General features: G+C 42.7%; 1 protein-coding gene across 1 annotated transcript in view; it reads right to left on the minus strand.

Annotated features, from left to right (window-relative positions):
* LOC121568021 (cadherin-23-like) overlaps positions 1–18,926 on the minus strand; it is a 188,291-nt gene that overhangs the window by 117,716 nt on the left and 51,649 nt on the right. The gene's annotated exons all lie outside the window — the stretch shown is intronic.

The following is an 18,926-nucleotide window of genomic DNA, read 5'->3' on the forward strand; positions in this document are numbered from 1 at the left end:
GCCTCTGAGGATGAGAGAGATGTATACTTTTGACAGAAAAGCCAAATTTGGACTTTTCCCACATCCCACCATTGACTCAGAGACTCATACTCCTCTCTTCGCTGCCCCCACCTTTCACAAAAAGTCTGTAAACCTGAGCAAAAAGTGGCATCTTGTTAGAGCTTTACATTAAACTTCCAATAGGATGTCTGCCGAGGCCTTGGTGAAATAAACAGCCGAGCCATGGTTATGTGGTGATCCGAAAAACCCACCAAGAGAATGGTAGCACCCAACAGCCTATTGCTCTGATTCCTAGACATGTAAAGCTGAGCGAGTCGGGCTGCACTCACCCTAGCCCCAAAGACCTTCACCCATTTATACTGTCTTGTGTTGGGATATCTAGTTCTCCAAACATCCACTAGAACAAAATGATTAATGATGTCCCTTAACACCCCCACTGAGCCTGAATGAGGCTCCTCCCCATCTCTGTCTTTCGTAAAATCCAGCATACAGTTCCAGTCCCCGCCGACCACCAGCGTCTCCTCAGGCGCTACCTGTGAGAGTTCCTGTCTACAAACCTCCTTTGAGGAGCAAATTTGTACGGCCAGACCCAGTGCAAAAATTACTGCCACCCCTGCACTAACATTTGTTCCATGGCTCAGCACACTTGCCTCTTTCCACCAGAGCCCCCAATCGACTTCATTCACCACATCACTATGCGCCTCCTGCAGAAACACCACCTGTACTTTTTTTTGTTTTTCCCAACAGACTCCTCTTTCCCACATCTCTGGCACCATTTACATTAAGCGAGCTTACCCGAAGGGTCTCCATAAGAAGTGGGAGAAAAGCCAGCAAAGAAAGAGACCAATAGCAAAGCTCAAAAAGCCCCAGCGCCAGAAAAACAAATTATTCATCTTAATAGCATCTGAAAGTAGACCCTTATGCACGGTTGTGACCCACTTCCTCAACCTAAAACGTTTCCTCGGTGAGAGGACACTATGCCCCTCATTTTTCATAGTGTGTTGTATTGATCTTACAAACTTCTCTGGATCGCAAAAAAATAGATTAACCTTTTTCCCTTTAGTCTCATTCAAGAACCTTGACAGTTCCAACACAGTGTACTTTGACCCCTCTGCCTGACTGGCTGTCAGCTCTGGACCCATTGAGGAGTCTGAAAAGAAAGCCTTCTCATCTTTCTCTTCCTCAGACTCACTTTCCTCCTCCTCATCTCCATCTCCCATCCTAACCACCTGCCCTTTCTCTCTAGTCGTGGCCTCCCCCCCAGCACCAGGCAAAGATTCCTTGGTGCCTTTGACCACACCAGCCTCTCCCCTCCTTTCTTCTCCCCCTTTTTCCTCTTCCACTTGACACCCTCCTCCACCACCCCCTAGTCGCTTACCCTTCCCCACTATACTCTCGTCATCCACTAGCATAACCTGACTAGGCCCAGCCTCATCTACACCACTATCCATGACATGACTAGACCCAGCCTCAGCTACACCATCATCTATAGCATGACTAGGCTCAGTCTCATCCAGCACCATCCATAGCATGACTAGACCCAGTCTCAACTACACCACCATCTATAGCATGATTACACCCATCCTCATCTACACTACCATCTATAGCATGACTAGGCCCAGCCTCTGCTGCCTGCGTCTCATGGCGCTTGTACCCTCACCTTGTCTATGGTCTTTATGTGGGCACGCAAAGCTCTTATGCCCCAAATCCCCACACTCAAAGCACCTTAGACTATCTGTGCTGGCAAACCCCACGTAGAGCCCCTCCCCATGCCTCACTTTAAAATGCACATTTAACTGTTGCTCATTGTTTTTCAGAAACATGAACAGTTGCCTCTGGAACGAAACAACATGCTTAACGGCATCTGCCTGAAAACCTGCCGAAAGTACACGGAAACCGCTAGCAAACTTAGCAAAACGACTCAGTTCTTTCCGGATTTGATCATCCGTAATAAACGGAGGCAGATTTGCAACTACCACCCGAGTTGAAGGAGTCGAAAGAGGAGAAATCGGCACCAACACATCCCTTACAAATATTCCACTAGCAATGAGCCTACCTACCAAGTTTGCTCTTTTAATGAATACAACCACAGCTTTGTTCATTCTGGATGCAGAATGTATATATTCAGCTCCTACCTGTTCGCCGACCGTAAGCAGAACCTCCTCCACCTTAATTCCATTCTCAGGAACACACCTGAATCCATGCCCTCTTCCTCCCTAACTTTGAAAAAAACAATGGGTACTACTAAACTAACCCTCCACCATAGAAAATAAAAATTGAAAGAAAAGACCAAGGAAATAATCAAGAAAATAAATCAGGACAGAGCCCTCCACACAACCTCTCAACCACAAAACACTCCCAGCATGCACTGAGAGAGAGAGAGAGAGAGAGAGAGAGAGAGAGAGAGAGAGAGAGAGAGAGAGAGAGAGAGAGAGAGAGAGAGAGAGAAAGATGAATAGACTGACAGAGACAAAGACAGAGTTTTTTTGAGTTTTTACCACAAGTATTACCACAAATAATGGCACACTGTGCCTTTTCAGAAATTATACAACAAATGTTATTCCTAAATAAAAAGTAAAAAATAAAAATCAATTAAATAAAAATAAAAAAGCATATATACATTCAACTAATTTCATTTTTTTTTAAATGGTTCCCCTCCAAAAAACAAATCGCTCCTTCGTAAGCCCACTTCTGCTCAAACAATGGGAGATATTTTACAGCCGAGAATAACTCAAAATCCACTTTTATTCTCGCTTTGACTAATCCTCTAAAAACACATCTTACATCCTGCCCATATCGCGTGTCTATCTTATGTTTCCTACTCCAGAAAAATTGACATCTTAGCTTGTCCCAAAATAAAATTGAACAGTTGACATTTTATTTTATGTTGCTAATTATATTGAAACCCCAAAATAAAAACAGTGTTATTGAAAATCTCCCCTACAACTGTAAACAAAGACTCCAGTATTTCAAAGAGAGGCTTTATCTTCTCACACTCCATAAAACAGTGAAAAATTGTTTATCTTATATTATAAAAAGGACATCCATCTCCAACATCTGAGTTAATAACAGATACAAAGGCAATAACTGCAATGATGTCATGCAAAACCCTCCATTGCATATCAAAAGTACCCTTTTGTAACGGTGGCTTGTACAGTGCTCTCCAAGCTGGCTTTACCTTGTCATCAATGCCCAATTTTACCCTCCAAGGAGTGTATTTTCTATTTTTCAATGTATCTTTATTCAAAACCTTGACACATCCCCTATATAAGTCTTTCCCATTCACCTCATCCAAACCCACCTCTTCCAACCCTCTCAAATCCAGTAATAACACCTTTCTTTCCAACTCTGGAATATTGGGTGTAATCCCTAGTCTTGGAAATGGGACGTTTTCATCTTGTACCTTCTTCTTGTGACTATTAAGCATAACCCACTCTTCTGCTGACAGAGCCTCCTTGCAGCTTCCCAGCAGTTGTCCGACAATCCTTTCAGACCTCCCCCCCAAATGTTCAGCCACCCGTCCTCCATCCATTAAGGTGGGCCCAGCCATGTCCATTAGCTGTTTTAGGGTGATGATGTGGAACAGCTGTAGTTGTACAATCCAGTCTTGCCCCATAAACAAGAGGTTACTCCAGCAGCCAATGCACTGACTCCGCTGAAGTGCATCTGGACACCTTCATTATGCTCCAAACCCTAAGAAGCCCTCTGTAAAACGGAGGTACTCCCTCGCCAAAAAATCTGGCTACGATCAACCAAAAATAAAGCCTTCTTTAAACCTAATCCCCCGACCTGTTGTAATACAAGACCTGCCACCCTCTCCAAACCACATTTTCCGGTCCATAAAGCAACCTTTCAATAAACTGAAACCGGAAAGCAGCAGCCCTACTAGCATCAAGACCTTATCCCCCCTCCTCTTTTGACAAATACAAAACACTTTGTCGAACCCAATGATATTTATCCCAAAATAAATCTACAATTATCGCCTGTATCTTAGCCAGAAGGCTAGATGGTGGCTCTAATACTGACAACCGATGTCAAAGTGCAGAGGCAATCACATTGTTAACTATAATAGTGCACCCCCTATATGACATACGAGATAACAACCAACGCCATCTCCTCATCCTCCCTTCCACCATTTCAACCACCCCATTCAATTTTTTTCCATAGTCCCCTCATCTCCTAGGTACACTCCAAGATACTTAAAACCTCCCTTACACCATTCCAGCCCCCCTGGCAAAGCCATGATCCCTCCAGACCATTTTTTAATCTGTAAAGCACAACTCTTTTCCCTATTTACCTTTGCAGAGGATATTCTCCTAAACTGATCAACCATGAGACTCAAAACTATCCACCTCTGCTTGATTTTTCACTAAAATAACTACATCATCAGCATAGGCTGAGAGACGAATAGGAGGAATATCCTCTGAAAGGTATACCCCTTCAATGCGACTTCTAATGCTATTTAGTAGTGGCTCTATAGCAATGGCATATAACATTCCCGACAAAGAACACCCCTGCCTAATACCTCTACACACTTTAAAAGGAGCACTCAAGCCACCGTTAACTTTCAATACACTTTCAATGTCACCATATATCACCCTGATCATGGCAATAAAACCAGAGCTGAAACCAAATGCCTCAAAAGTGCACCATAAGTATTGATGTTCAACTCGGTCAAATGCCTTTTCCTGATCAATAGAAATTAGAACAGCATCCAACCCAATAGCCATAGAGACGTCCCAAAAATCCAGAATCAGAAAAATGTTATCCCCGATCTGCCTGCCGGGAACACAGTAGGACTGGTCCGTATGATTTGACCCATCACCTCCCTCAGCCTGTTGGACAAAGTCTTGGACAGGATCTTATAATCAGTGCATAATAAAGCCACCGGCCTCCAGTTCTTCAACACTCTAGGGGCACCATTTGTTGGCAGTAGGGTGAGGACAGCCCTTCTGCAGCTTATCGGTAGTAAACCTCCGGTCAAACTATCGTTAACTACTGCTAGCCAATCCTCTCCCAACATAGCCCAAAAATACATTAAAAAGTAAACGGGAAGCCCATCAATGCCTGGTGCCCTTCCATTTTCCATGCCTTTTAATGCAGTGTATAGCTCTTGCAAAGACAATGGTTGCTCTAGCTCAACCTGAGCTTCTGCAGTCACCTGTGGGAGCCCATCAAGGAACTGCTGTGTCACTGTTTGATCCTCCTTGTACTCACACTTGTAGAGCTGAGCTGAGAACTATACTGCCCTCTTTCTAATTCACTAGGGCTAGTGAGCCCCTGTCCAACAGCTGATTTGAGGCAATGAATAACTATTCTTTGTCCTATCTTTTTCTCTAAACCAAAGAAAAATGTGGATGAGGTATCCATTTCAGAGATTCCCTGAAACTTACTTCTCACCAATGCCCCCTGTGCTCTGATACCCAGCAGGTCTGCCAATGCAGCTTTTTTTCCTCTTGAGGGCCTGAGTATGGCTTCAATCTCCTGTGGTCTCAACCAACGTCAGGAGTTCCACTATTTCAGACTCTAGGACTTTCATTGATCTGGTGATGTCTTTGGTGACATTCATCGTGTATTGATTACAGAATTGTTGAATCTGGATTTTCCCTATATCCCACTACTGTTGAAGGGATACAAAACTGGCCTTTTGAGACCTCCACCTCTCCCAGAAAAAACTACAACATTTCCTGTAGTGAGCATCACTCAATAAAGTTATATTAAAATGCCAGTATGCGCTTTTGGGTTTTACAACGTTAATGAACACCACCTCTGTTATTAAACAATGATTAGAAAATCCCACTGGGGTTATCACACTTGATTTACAGACCTGAGATTGACGCTCAAAACAATAAAACTAAACTGGCCAGAGAGATGGTGTTCTCTCTCACATGGGCTCATGTGTACTGTCTCGTGCCTCCATGTTGACTCCGCCAAATATCACACAGTTCATGTGTTACAATGAGGCTTTAAAAAAAACTTTTTTTAACGTCTCTCGCCCCATTTACGTTTAAAGAAGAAATCTTAAAATTACTCACGGATGAAAAAAAATACAGAGGAAGAGACAGAAACCACATCTCTTTACAGAGTTAAGGCTGCGACTGAACTCTTTCATTTCCTTTAGAATTTACATCACTTCTCAATCTCGTGACCACTTTCTTGAGTCTAGCGATTTGAGCGCTTGTCAAACCTCTCCCCGTTATTTTTGACATCAGAAACTTGATTCAATAAACAATTCACATTCAGGAAAAAAAAATCTGTTACAATATAATCCTGCATATATTTATTCAATTTTGTCAAATTCAGAAATTGACGTACCTTCTTAATCCCATACCTCCCTTCCACCCCATTTATCTCACTATTTTGTTGTGACGCATCAGATGACTCACTCTCGCTATCCTCCCCAGACGAAAACTCCACCATCTCTACAACTTGTTTATCTTCAACTGATTTATCAATCTCTACCTTCCTCTTGGAATTAGACCCTTCATCACCCCTTACATTCTTCCTCTTACTCATCAGTACTTTGAAAACAGCTGCTTCCTTTTCCATTATTTAAACCTCCTCTTGACCTCAAATTTCATTTTCCAGCACCACCTCAGCGACGGCAGTCGCAATCTCACTGACTTTTTCCCCTCCTTCTTTGTTCTGATCTACCACAATTGCCCCCATATCCACACTGCCTTCCTCTCCTACTTTTCCAACCACATCTACCCACCTTCTCCCTTCCCCTGCACCCTTAGCATGTTCATCCCTTCGCAGAGGTGCATTAGCTGCACCAGCACTAGAGCTGCTACCAGACTCTGCACGCTCGTTCTCGGGACAATTATGTACCAAATGCCCCTCTCTTCCACAGCCAAAGCATTTCATTGATTCAGTAGAAGCGTAGAAGACATAATCAAATCCATCAATCTTAAAACTGAATGCTAAATTTAGTTCATCAATGTCCTTTTTTAAAATCATATGCACTTGTCTCCTATGAGACACGACATGTTTCAGCAAAGGAGATTTGCATCCAAAAAGAACCTTCTTTATTGTAGATACAATTTGACCATGACGAGATAACTCTCGCTCCAACACTTCATCTCTAACAAATGGTGGCACGTTAGAAAGTATAACTTTCTTCGCCGGATTCATAAGCGGAAATACCGGTGTCTGTCTCTCCCGCAACACAACACCACTATCGTATTCACCTTTTTAATGGAATCTAAGAATATCACTACAGCGCTATTCATCCTTGAAGCTGATTTGATGCTATCATACCCAATGATAGCCCCCACTGCCAAGCTACATTCTTCCACTGAACACCCGGCCGCAGCAGGAATCTTTACTCCATGCCGCGACTAAGTTTTTCAAACTCCAAACTTCCGCAAGTGGCCATTGCAACCAGCCCCACCCGCTGGTTGTGCCCTCGCGAAAAACAACCTCAACGATCCCACCACCCGTATACGTGCTTAGTGATAGTTAGACAAGATAACCTTAAAACAACTAAACTAATAAATCAATATATATATATATATATATATATATATATATATATATATATATATATATATATATATATATATACACACACATACACACACACACCAAAACCCAATAGAGTGAAAATAATTCCAGTCGCTCTCACAAATCAGAGAGAGAGACTGGATGACAGAGAGAGAGAGACTGAATGAGAGAGAGAGAGACTGAATGACAGAGAGAGAGAGAGAGAGAGAGACTGAATGACAGAGAGAGATATACTGAATGACAGAGAGAGAGAGAGAGAGAGAGAGAGAGAGAGAGAGAGACTGAATGACAGAGTGAGAGAGAGAGAGACTGAATGACAGAGTGAGAGAGAGAGACTGAATGACAGAGAGAGAGAGAAAGAGATACTGAATGACAGAGAGAGAGATACTGAATGACAGAGAGAGAGACTGAATGACAGAGAGAGAGAGAGAGAGAGAGAGAGAGAGAGAGAGAGAGAGAGAGAGAGAGAGAGAGAGAGAGAGAGAGAGAGAGAGAGAGAGAGAGAGAGAGAGAGAGAGAGAGAGAGAGAGAGAGAGAGAGAGACTGAATGACAGAGAGAGGGAGGGACTGAATGCCAGAGAGAGAGAGAGACTGAATGCCAGAGAGAGAGAGAGAGAGAGAGAGAGAGAGACTCAGGAGGAATCATTATTTGGCATAAGCAGGACTTAGCACTGAATGAAATGAAAAAAGGTACTAATCACATTTGGTTAAAACTTAACAAAGGTACAATCTATTGTGACAATGATGTATACATATGTGCAGCTTATGCTCCTCCTTCAGATTAATCATATTATGATGATCAGTTTTTTGACAATCTCCATACAGAAATCATTCAATTTCAGGCAGAGGGTAAAGTGCTTCTTTGTGGAGATTTCAATGCAAGAACAGGTTCTGAGCCTGACTACACTGATGCGGGAGGTAACCACCACATATTTGGACACCCCTCCTTGTACAGTAGCCCAATTATAAATAATAGAAACAGTCCTGACCAAATACTGAACAAAAATGGGAAGGAGTTAGTGCGTCTCTGTTGAGCCTTAGGCCTATACATGCTTAATGGTAGAATCAGAGGGGACTCTTTATGTCAGTTTACTTACTGCTCAGCTCTTGGGACAAGTGTAGTCGATTATGCCATCACTGACATTGACCCCTCCTCCATTAGTGCATTCACTGTCAGACCACAGACACCATTGTTAGATCACAGTCAGATCAACGTGTTTCTGAATAAATTAACCGGCAATATTCATTTAAAATACAGCCCAATGAACTCTACAACATGAACCAATCATACAGATGGGCTCAAAACAGTGCAGAGAGATTCATTGAAACATTGAACTCAAATGAAATGATGAACTCTATACAGTTTTTCAATGACTCACAACACCAAAACAATAAAGGTGTGAATTCGGCTACTCAAAACATAAATTGCATTTTCCAAAAAGCAGCATCGAAAGCAAATTTGAGAAAACCAAAGAAATGCAACATCAGAAACAAAAAACAAAATGTTTCTGAAAAATGGTTTGATAACGAATGTAAAACAATTAGAAAACACCTAAGACAAATGTCAAATGAAAAACATAAGCAGCAAAACAACCCAGATCTACGCTATGAATACTTTGAAAGTCTGAAACAGTATAAACATACACTGAAACGCAACAAATGTAATTATACCAACAAGACACTTTATTAAATTGAAAGTGCAATTGACCAAAATCAGTTCTGGGACATGTGGAACAATTTAAGCACGACAAAGCCACAATAATTAGCCATACAAGATGAAGGAATTTGGAAAACTTATTTTGATCATCTATACAAAAACATCCCACAAAAAGACTTACAACAGAACCAATTAGAAATTCAAGAAAAATTGAACATCCTTGAATCAGTCATTAAAAACAACCAAAATCTATTAGATTACCCAATAACCCCACAAGAACTAAATGAAAAGCTCAAATCTATAAAATCAAAGAAGGCTTGTGGTCTAGATAACATCAGAAATGAAATGCTGAAAAACAGCACACCTGAGTTGCAAAATGCTGTGCTTAAATTGTTCAACATAGTTTTAACTTCTGGCTGCTTCCCTGATGTCTGGAACCAGGGGCTCATCTCCCCTATCCACAAAAGTTGAGACAAATCAGACCCCAATAATTACAGGGGAATTTGCGTAAACAGCAACTTGGGAAAGGTTTTCTGTAGCATTTTGAATTCAAGAATTCAAACCTTTCTTCAAGAAAGAAATGTAATAAGTAAATGTCAAATTGGCTTTCTCCCTAACCATCGCACTACTGACCATATATACACCTTACACACACTAATTAATAAACACGTCCACCAAAAAAACACTTTGCTTGCTTTATTGACTTTAAAAAAGCATTTGATTCTATTTGGCATGAAGGGCTATTCTACAAAATTATCCAAAGTGGGCTTGGTGGTAAGGTGTATGACTTACTAAAATGTATGTACACAGAAAACAAGTGTGCAATAAAAATCAAAAACCAAATAACATAATTATTTTCACAACGTCGAGGTGTGAGACAAGGCTGCAGTTTGAGTCCAAATCTTTTCAACATTTATATCAATGAATTAGCAGACATGTTGGACCATTCTCCAGCCCCAGGACTCACACTATTTGACACAGAGGTAAAATACCTGCTATATGCTGATGACTTGGTACTTCTATCACCAACCAAAGAAGGTCTTCAACAGAACCTTAACATTATAGAGCAATATTGCCATAATTGGGCCCTGGCAGTAAATTTCAAAAAAACTAAAATAAAGATTTTCTCAACAAAAAAAACAGATATCAGAAACACAAATATAAATTCACCCTGAACAACACCATAATTGAACACACTAAAAATGACACATACCTTGGTCTGATCATATCTGCATCGGGAAACTTTAATATGGCAGTGAATGCACTCAAACAAAAAGCCAGCAGAGCATTGTATGCAATAAAAATGAAATTATTCAAAATCAACATCCCAGTGTAATCCTACCAATAGCTCTTTACGGAAGTGAGGTTTGGGGGCCACTCAATAAAGTGGACTTTTAAATATGGGACAAACATCCAATTGAAGCCCTACATGCAGAATTCTGTCGGAAAATTCTACAAGTCCAGAGAAATACACCAACTAATGCATGTAGAGCAGAATTGGGCTGCTTTCCAGTAGTAATGAAAATACAGAAAATATCATAACATTTTTGGCTACATCTAAATTCAAGTCCAAATTCAAGTCTGCAATTTAAAGCACTTCAAACCCAAGAGCTGAGCCCAGAAACAAACCCTCTCAGTCAGCTGGTGTTGGACCTAACCAACCAAGCTGACACCAGCACTGCTTCAAAAGAAAGAATTCCAATGAACAAAATCATGAACCAATCAAAGGACTCATATTTACAACATTGGAAAAACGAAACAAAATCCCAAAGCTGACTAAATTGCTATCTGACCCTAAACAGAGAATATGAATTGGCTGAATATCTCTACTCTGTCAGAGATACGAAGCAGAGACAGATCCTTACCAAGTACAGGCTGAGTAACCATCAATTGGCAATAGAAACTGGCAGACATAAAAAGACATGGCTACCCAAAGAGGAACGTATATGTGGTCACTGCACGACAGGGGAGGTAGAAACAGAGAGGCACTTTCTCCTTTACTGTGATAAATATTCCTCACAAAGAGATTCATTATTCACAGAAATGACTACATTTATGGCAGTGAATGCACTCAAAGAAAAAGCCTGCAGAGCATTGTATGCAATAAAAATGAAAATCTCACACAAATTATCAACGAACCTACCAGGTACAACCCTAAATCCGTAAACATGGGTACCCTCATAGATATCATCCTGACTAACTTACCCTCTAAATACACCTCCACTGTCTTCAACCAGGATCTCAGCGATCACTGCCTTATTGCCTGCGTCCGTAACGGGTCCGCGGTCAAACGACCACCCCTCATCACTGTCAAACGCTCCCTAAAACACTTTAGCGAGCAGGCCTTCCTAATTGACCTGGCCCAGGTATCCTGGATGGATATAGATCTCATTCCGTCAGTAGAGGATGCCTGGTTGTTCTTTAAAAGTAATTTCCTCTCAATCTTAAATAAACATGCCCCATTCAAAAAATACAGAACTAAGAATAGATATAGCCCCTTGACCAGCACAAAAACATCCGTGATATGCAACTTTTCAGGGAAGTTAGGAACCAATATACACAAGCAGTTAGGAAAGCAAAGGCTAACTTTTTCAAACAGAACTTTGCATCCTGTAGCACTAACTCCAAAAAGTTTTGGGACACTGTAAAGTCCATGGAGAATAAGAGCACTTCCTCCCAGCTGCCCACTGCACTGAGGCTAGGAAACACTATCACCACCGATAAATCTACAATAATCGAGAATTTCAACAAGCATTTTGCTACGGCTGGCCATGCGTTCCACCTGGCTACCACTACCCCTGCCACCAGCTTTGCACCCGCCGCTGCAACTTGCCCATACCCCCCCCACTTCTCTTTCACACAAATTCAGACAGCTGATGTTTTGAAAGAGCTGCACAATCTGGACCCCTACAAATCAGCTGGGCTAGACAATCTGGACCCTTTCTTTCTAAAACTAGCCGCCGAAATTGTCGCAACCCCTATTACATTTACGTCATTTAGCAGACGCTCTTATCCAGACGCTCTTATTCTTTTTATTTTCATACTGGCCCCCCGTGGGAATCGAACCCACAACCCTGGCGTTGCAAACACCATGCTCTACCAACTTAGCTACCTCCCTGCCGGCCATTCCCTCCCCTACCCTGGACCAATTGTGCGCCGCCCCATTGGTCTCCCGGTTGCGGCCGGCTACAGCAGAGTCTGGATTCGAACCAGGATCTCTAGTGGCACAGCTAGCACTGCGATGCAGTGCCTTAGACCACTGCGCCACTCGGGAGACATATTACTAGCCTGTTCAACCTCTCTTTCATAATGTCTGAGATCCCCAGAGATTGGAAAGCTGCCGCGGTCATCCCCCTCTTCAAAGGGGGTGACACTCTAGATTCAAACTGTTACAGACCTATATCCATCCTGCCCTGCCTTTCGAAAGCCAAGTTAACAAACAGATCACCGACCATTTCGAATCCCACCGTATCTTCTCCGCTATGCAATCCGGTTTCCGAGCTGGTCATGGGTGCACTTCAGCCACGCTCAAGGTCCTAAATGATATTTTAACCGCAATCGATAATAGACAGTACTGTGCAGCCGTCTTCATCGACCTGGCCAAGGCTTTCGACTCTGTCAACCACTGCATTTTTATTGGCAGACTAAATAGCCTTGGTTTCTCAAATGACTACCTCGCCTGGTTCACCAACTACTTCTCAGATAGAGTTCAATGTGTCAAATCGGAGGGCCTGTTGTCTGGACCTATGGCAGTCTCTATGGGGGTGCCACAGGGTTCAATTCTTGGGCCGACTCTTTTCTCTGTGTATATCAATGATGTCGCTCTTGCTGCTGGTGACTCTCAGATCCACCTCTACGCAGACGACACCATTTTGTATACATCTCGCCCTTCATTGGACACTGTGTTAACAAACCTCCAAACGAGCTTCAATGCCATACAACACTCCTTCAGTAGCCTCCAACTGCTCTTAAACACTAGTAAAACTAAATGCATGCTCTTCAATCGAACGCTGCTGGCACCCGCCCACCCGACTAGAATCACTACACTCGACGGGTCTGACCTAGAGTATGTGGACAACTACAAATACCTAGGTGTCTGGTTAGACTGTAAACTCTCCTTCCAGACTCACATTAAGAATCTCCAATCCAAAGTTAAATCCAGAATCAGCTTCCTATTTCGCAACAAAGCCTCCTTCACTCATGCTGCCAAACATGCCATCGTAAAACTGACTATCCTACCGATCCTTGACTTTGGTGATGTCATTTACAAAATAGCCTCCAACACTCTACTCAGCAAATTGGATGTAGTCTATCACAGTGCCATCCGTTTTGTCTCCAAAGCCCCATACACTACCCACCACTGTGACCTGTACGCTCTTGTTGGCTGGTCCTCATTACATGTTTGTCGTCAAACCCACTGGCTCCATGCCATCTATAAATCACTGCTAGGCAAATCCCAGCCTTATCTTAGCTCATTGGTCACCATAGCAACACCCACCCGTAGTATGCGCTCCAGCAGGTATATCTCACTGTTCATCCCCAAAGCCAACACCTCCTTTGGCCGCCATTCCTTCCAGTTCTCTGCTGCCAATGACTGGAACGAATTGCAAAAATCTCTGAAGCTGGAGACTCTTATCTCCCTCACTAACTTTAAGCATCAGTTGTCAGAGCACCTTACCGATCACTGCACCTGTACACAGCCCATCTGAAATTAGCCCACCCAACTACCTCATCCCTATATTGTTATTTATTTTACTCATTTGCACCCCAGTCTCTCTATTTGCACATAATCTTTTGCACATCTATCATTCCAGTGTTAATACTAATTGTAATTATTTTGCACTATAGCCTATTTATTGCCTTACCTCCATAACTTGCTCATTTGCACACACTGTATATATATTTTCTGTTGTATTTTTTGACTTTATGTTTTGTTTTACCCCATATGTAACTCTGTGTTGTTGTTTTTATCGCACTGCTTTGCTTTATCTTGGCCAGGTCGCAGTTGTAAATGAGAACTTGTTCTCAACTGGCTTACCTGGTTAAATAAAAGGTGAAATAAAAAAAATAAAAATAAAAAAAACCCAGAGGAAAAACTAAAAATACTCATGGGCGAAGGAGCAATGGCTCCTCTTGCAGCCAAATATGTATTTGCTTGCCATAGCCTGAGGGACACTGAATAAGAACATCAGCATAGTAAATAGTAACGTACTTATTATTATTGTTATTGCTATTATTGTTATTACCATTATTATTGTTGTTTATTATTCCAAATAGTAGTGGTATGGGTGGTAATGGTAATGATGGCAGTTTAATGATGGTGGTGGTAGTAGTGGTAGTAATGATGATGGTAGTTGTAGTACTGATGTAATGGTGAAGATGACCATTATTTAGTTATAAGTTAGTTATAGTTTCATTTTCCATATTTAGATGTTTATATGTATTACAGTTCTACTATTAACTGTTACCATTTTATTGTTATTATTTTTGTATTTAATTTTGATTATTATTTACTCCCATCTTATATTATTATTTGTTATTGTTTATCATTTTATTATTGTATACATTGTTGCTTTGGCAATATTGACACAATGTTTTTCATGCCAATAAAGCAGCTTGAATTTGAATTTGAGAGAGAGAGAGAGAGTGTGAGAGAGAGAGAGCGACTGAATGACACAGAGAGAAACTGAAAGACAGAGAGGGACTGACATAGAGAGACAGACTGACAGAGAGAGAACGACTGACAGAGAGAGAAATAGAGAGGGAGAGAGACTGAATGACAGAGAGAGACAGACTGACAGCGAGAGAGAGACTGACAGCGAGAGAGAGAGAGAGAGAGAGAGAGAGAGAGAGAGAAAGACTGACAGAGAGAGACCGACAGAGCAACTGACAGAGAGAAAGACTGACTGACAAAGAGAGAGAGACTGAGAGAGAGAGAGAGAGAGAGAGAGAGAGAGAGATAGAGAGAGAGAGAGAGAGAGACTGAATGACAGAGAGAGACAGACTGACAGAGAGAGAGTTTGAGTTTTAAATAATCTTTATTGGGTCTGGGAGCCCACCACACAATAAATACTCATACAAAACCGTATTTACACATCAATTAAAAACACAACTCCAATTCCTCCTCCACAGTAACTGAACACAACAGCCTCTGAATACCCCATATACTCATAAACAGATCAATATTGTTGACAAGTTTATAATAGGCAAACTCAATCCTTAGTCTCGCTGCCAACATTCCCTCCAGCATTCCCACCACATCCACAGACCCCTGTCCCCGAATACTGTTCTTTCGGGTCTTCCATATCGCCAATTTTGCTGCCCCTAACACAAAATTAAGCAACACAACTACACCTTTCTGACTAAACCTGTACTTTGGCCCAAATATCTACAGTTGGGAAGAGAAAACCTCTCCCAACGTTGAGAACCAATTAGTGATCAGGTCAATCATCCCAACCAACCTGGGACACTGTAAAAACAGATGTGCCAGAGTTTCAGACTCAGCACAGAATGGACACCCCTCCCCAACAGTAGGATCCAGGTGTACCAGATACATGTTGGTGGCTATGGCTCCATGTTTTATCCTCCATTGGAGGTCAGCTGTCCTCTTATCAATAGGCAGTTTGTATAATGATCGCCAACAGCCTTTTGGGGAGGCACCTGGACCAAGCACACCCGCCCACCTCGTCGATTTTACCCCTTCCAGGGAAGAGGCATGGGACACCTTTACACATATTCTGTACATGGCCTTCTTTCCCACCTCCTTGAACTCCCCCAGCTCCGGGGTATCGAAGGAAAGCAGCATCCCCACGTCCTCCTCGAATGCCCCCGCCGCAGCACTAACAATCAGTGCAGGGAACACATAATCCAGACCCTCCTTCCACCGATCAGAATTGGAAGTGTCAGTCACATACTGCAGATGAAGTACTGGCAAGGAGTCACAGACCTCAGCGACGACATTCCTCAGTAGGCGAGACGATCGGATCCCCGCTCTTTCTCCCAGCTTAGTACACCCCAGCTTAGTACACCCCACGCCTAACAGGCATGAACGTAGGCTAGCTGAACCCAGAACACGGGACTGGATGGCAGTGTTGTGAAAAAGAGGCTCTTCAAAAAGCCACATCCCTGGTGGCGTGCAGGCCTTACGGGACTTGACCAGAACTCTCCAAGCCTGCATAACAGACTCATAAAATGGAGTCAGGCCAGGCAACTCACCCCCCTCCAGCTTTAAGAGGAAAAGGTGCTTCTCTAAGCCCAAACAGCCCGCTCTCCTCATCAATGTGTAGGCTGTGTCAACCCAGCTAGAACCGTCACTGTACAACAGTCTCTGGGCTGCTTGAAGCCGGAAAGCCATGATCCTGGAAGAAATGTCCACCAGGCCTTACCCACCCTCGTGCAGTGGCAGGTACAGGGCTGAAGCTTTAATCCAATGTTGTCCAGACCAGAAGAAATTGACAAGGGTCCTCTGAAGCTCTTGTATCAGACCCTTTGGTGGCTGTAAAATCATTAGTCTGTGCCACACGGTAGAGGCAGCAAGATTATTAGCTACCAGTACCCTTCCCCTATAAGACAGCTGGGGCAGCACCCATTTCCACCTAGACAATCTGGCACACACTTTCTCCACTACACCCTCCCAGTTCTTTTTCTGAAAGACATCAGAGCCTAGAAAAACCCCCAAAGTCTTCATCCCATCTCTGCCCCACTGAAGCCCCCCTGGTAACCGTGGAGCGGACCCCATCTGAAGCTGGCCTGCCCACAGCGCTTCACTCTTTCCCCAATTGACTCTAGCTGAGGAGGCCCCCTCATACACCTTTAAAGCGTCTGAGAGAACCTTAACATCCTCACCCCCTGTAATAAAAACAGTCACGTCATCTGCATACGCAGACAGTGCTATCGTAGGACCCTTCATTACACCTGGCACAGAGAAACCAGTAAGCTTCGCTCTTAAAAAACAAAGCATTGGTTCAATCGCCAGACTGTATAACTGCCCTGAAATTGGGCATCCCTGCCTGATGCCCCTTTGGACAGGGATGGGACAACTCAAACCACCCCCCACCTTCACCATACACGAGGCCCCAGCATACAGTAAATTCATCCAAGACAAAAAAACATCCCCAAACCCAAAGGCTTTCATTGTTTTAAACAAGTACTGGTGGTCCACACGATCAAAAGCCTTCTCCTGATCCAAAGAAAGTAAACCCACATTTACATCAGACAGTTTACAAATGTCTAAAACATCTCTTATTAGAAACAAGTTGTCAACAATAGAGCGATCAGGTACACAGTAGGACTGGTCCTTGTGGACCAACAATCCCAGATACTCTTTCAACCTGTTTGAGAGACATTTAGAAACAATTTTATATTCTGCACACAGCAAAGCAACAGGTCTCCAATTTTTTATGAGAGCCAAATCTCCCTTTTTTGGCAACAGTGAAAGTACCGCACGTTGACAAGATACAGGAAGAGAGCCCTCATGAAAAGATTCACACACCACTTCATAAAAATCCTCCCCAATAGACCCCCAAAAGTGCTTATAAAACTCAGATGGTAAACCATCAATGCCAGGGGCTCGGCCTGTTGAGAGCTGCATAACTGCTGTGGACAGCTCTTGCAGTGTAATGTCAGAGTCCAATGCGACTCTTTGCTCAGGTCCCAATTGAGGAAGACCGTGTAACAACTGTTCAGTACACAGAGAGTCACAATCCTCCGCCTTATAGAGGGCAAAATAGAAATCAACGGCATGTTGACGCATTTCACTGTCATCCGTGGTCACCTTCCCATCAGGGAGACGAAGGCAGACCATCTGTTTACGTTGCAATGTCGACTGTCCTAGGTAAAAAAAAAAAACACTAGGAGCATCCATATCCTTGAGGGAAGCGAAACGAGACCTAATCAAGGCACCCTTCACTCTTTCATGCAGAAACGACCTCAATTCATGTTTCTTGTCCTGTAAGTTCATGACTAGTCCGGGGTCATTCTGAGTGAGCAACTTCAATTCAATAGATTTAATGTCCTGTTCAAGGGCCCTGATAGTCTCTTTAACTTCAATTCAAGACAGAGCAGTATACTGTTGACAAAATAATCGTATTTGGGCCTTCCCAACCTCCCACCATTGTCTCAAGGACTCAAAATTCCCTTTTGTAACCCTCAATTTTTCCCAAAACAACAAAAACCTTTCACAAAACATGACATCATGTAACAATTTAACATTAAAATACCAATAAGATGATGACCTTCGTGGACAGGACAAGTGAATATCAACAGTGACAATATGGTGATCAGAGAAACCCACAGGAGTAATGTCACACCTTCCAACCCTACTACAGTATTGCTCAGATACATACAACCTGTCTAACCTTGCTGCACTGACATGACCTTCATTAACTTTTAGCCATGTGTACTGCCTAACTTTTGCATTCCTTACTCTCCACACATCAGAAAGCTCAAACTCAGTTAATAGACCAGACAGACAAATTGCTGACCGCAGGTGAGGTTCTTCAGCGGTGCGATCAACAGTAAAATCCACTGTACAGTTCCAGTCCCCCTAAAACCATACACCCCTCTTGGTCACACTGTCTTAAGGTTTCCTTTATTTTATCAAAACCAACAATACGCTCTGTACCCTCATTAGGAGCATAAACATTCAAAAAAAAAAAAAAAAAAAACATAACATCCACCTTGACCAATAAAACCCGACCCTTGACAATCTCTGTTGTAGATACAACAGTCACCCCTAAGCCTGAAGAAAACAAGATTGCCACCC

Source organism: Coregonus clupeaformis, chromosome 1 (genome assembly GCF_020615455.1).
Source record: "Coregonus clupeaformis isolate EN_2021a chromosome 1, ASM2061545v1, whole genome shotgun sequence".
NCBI classification, from domain to species: Eukaryota; Metazoa; Chordata; class Actinopteri; order Salmoniformes; family Salmonidae; genus Coregonus; species Coregonus clupeaformis.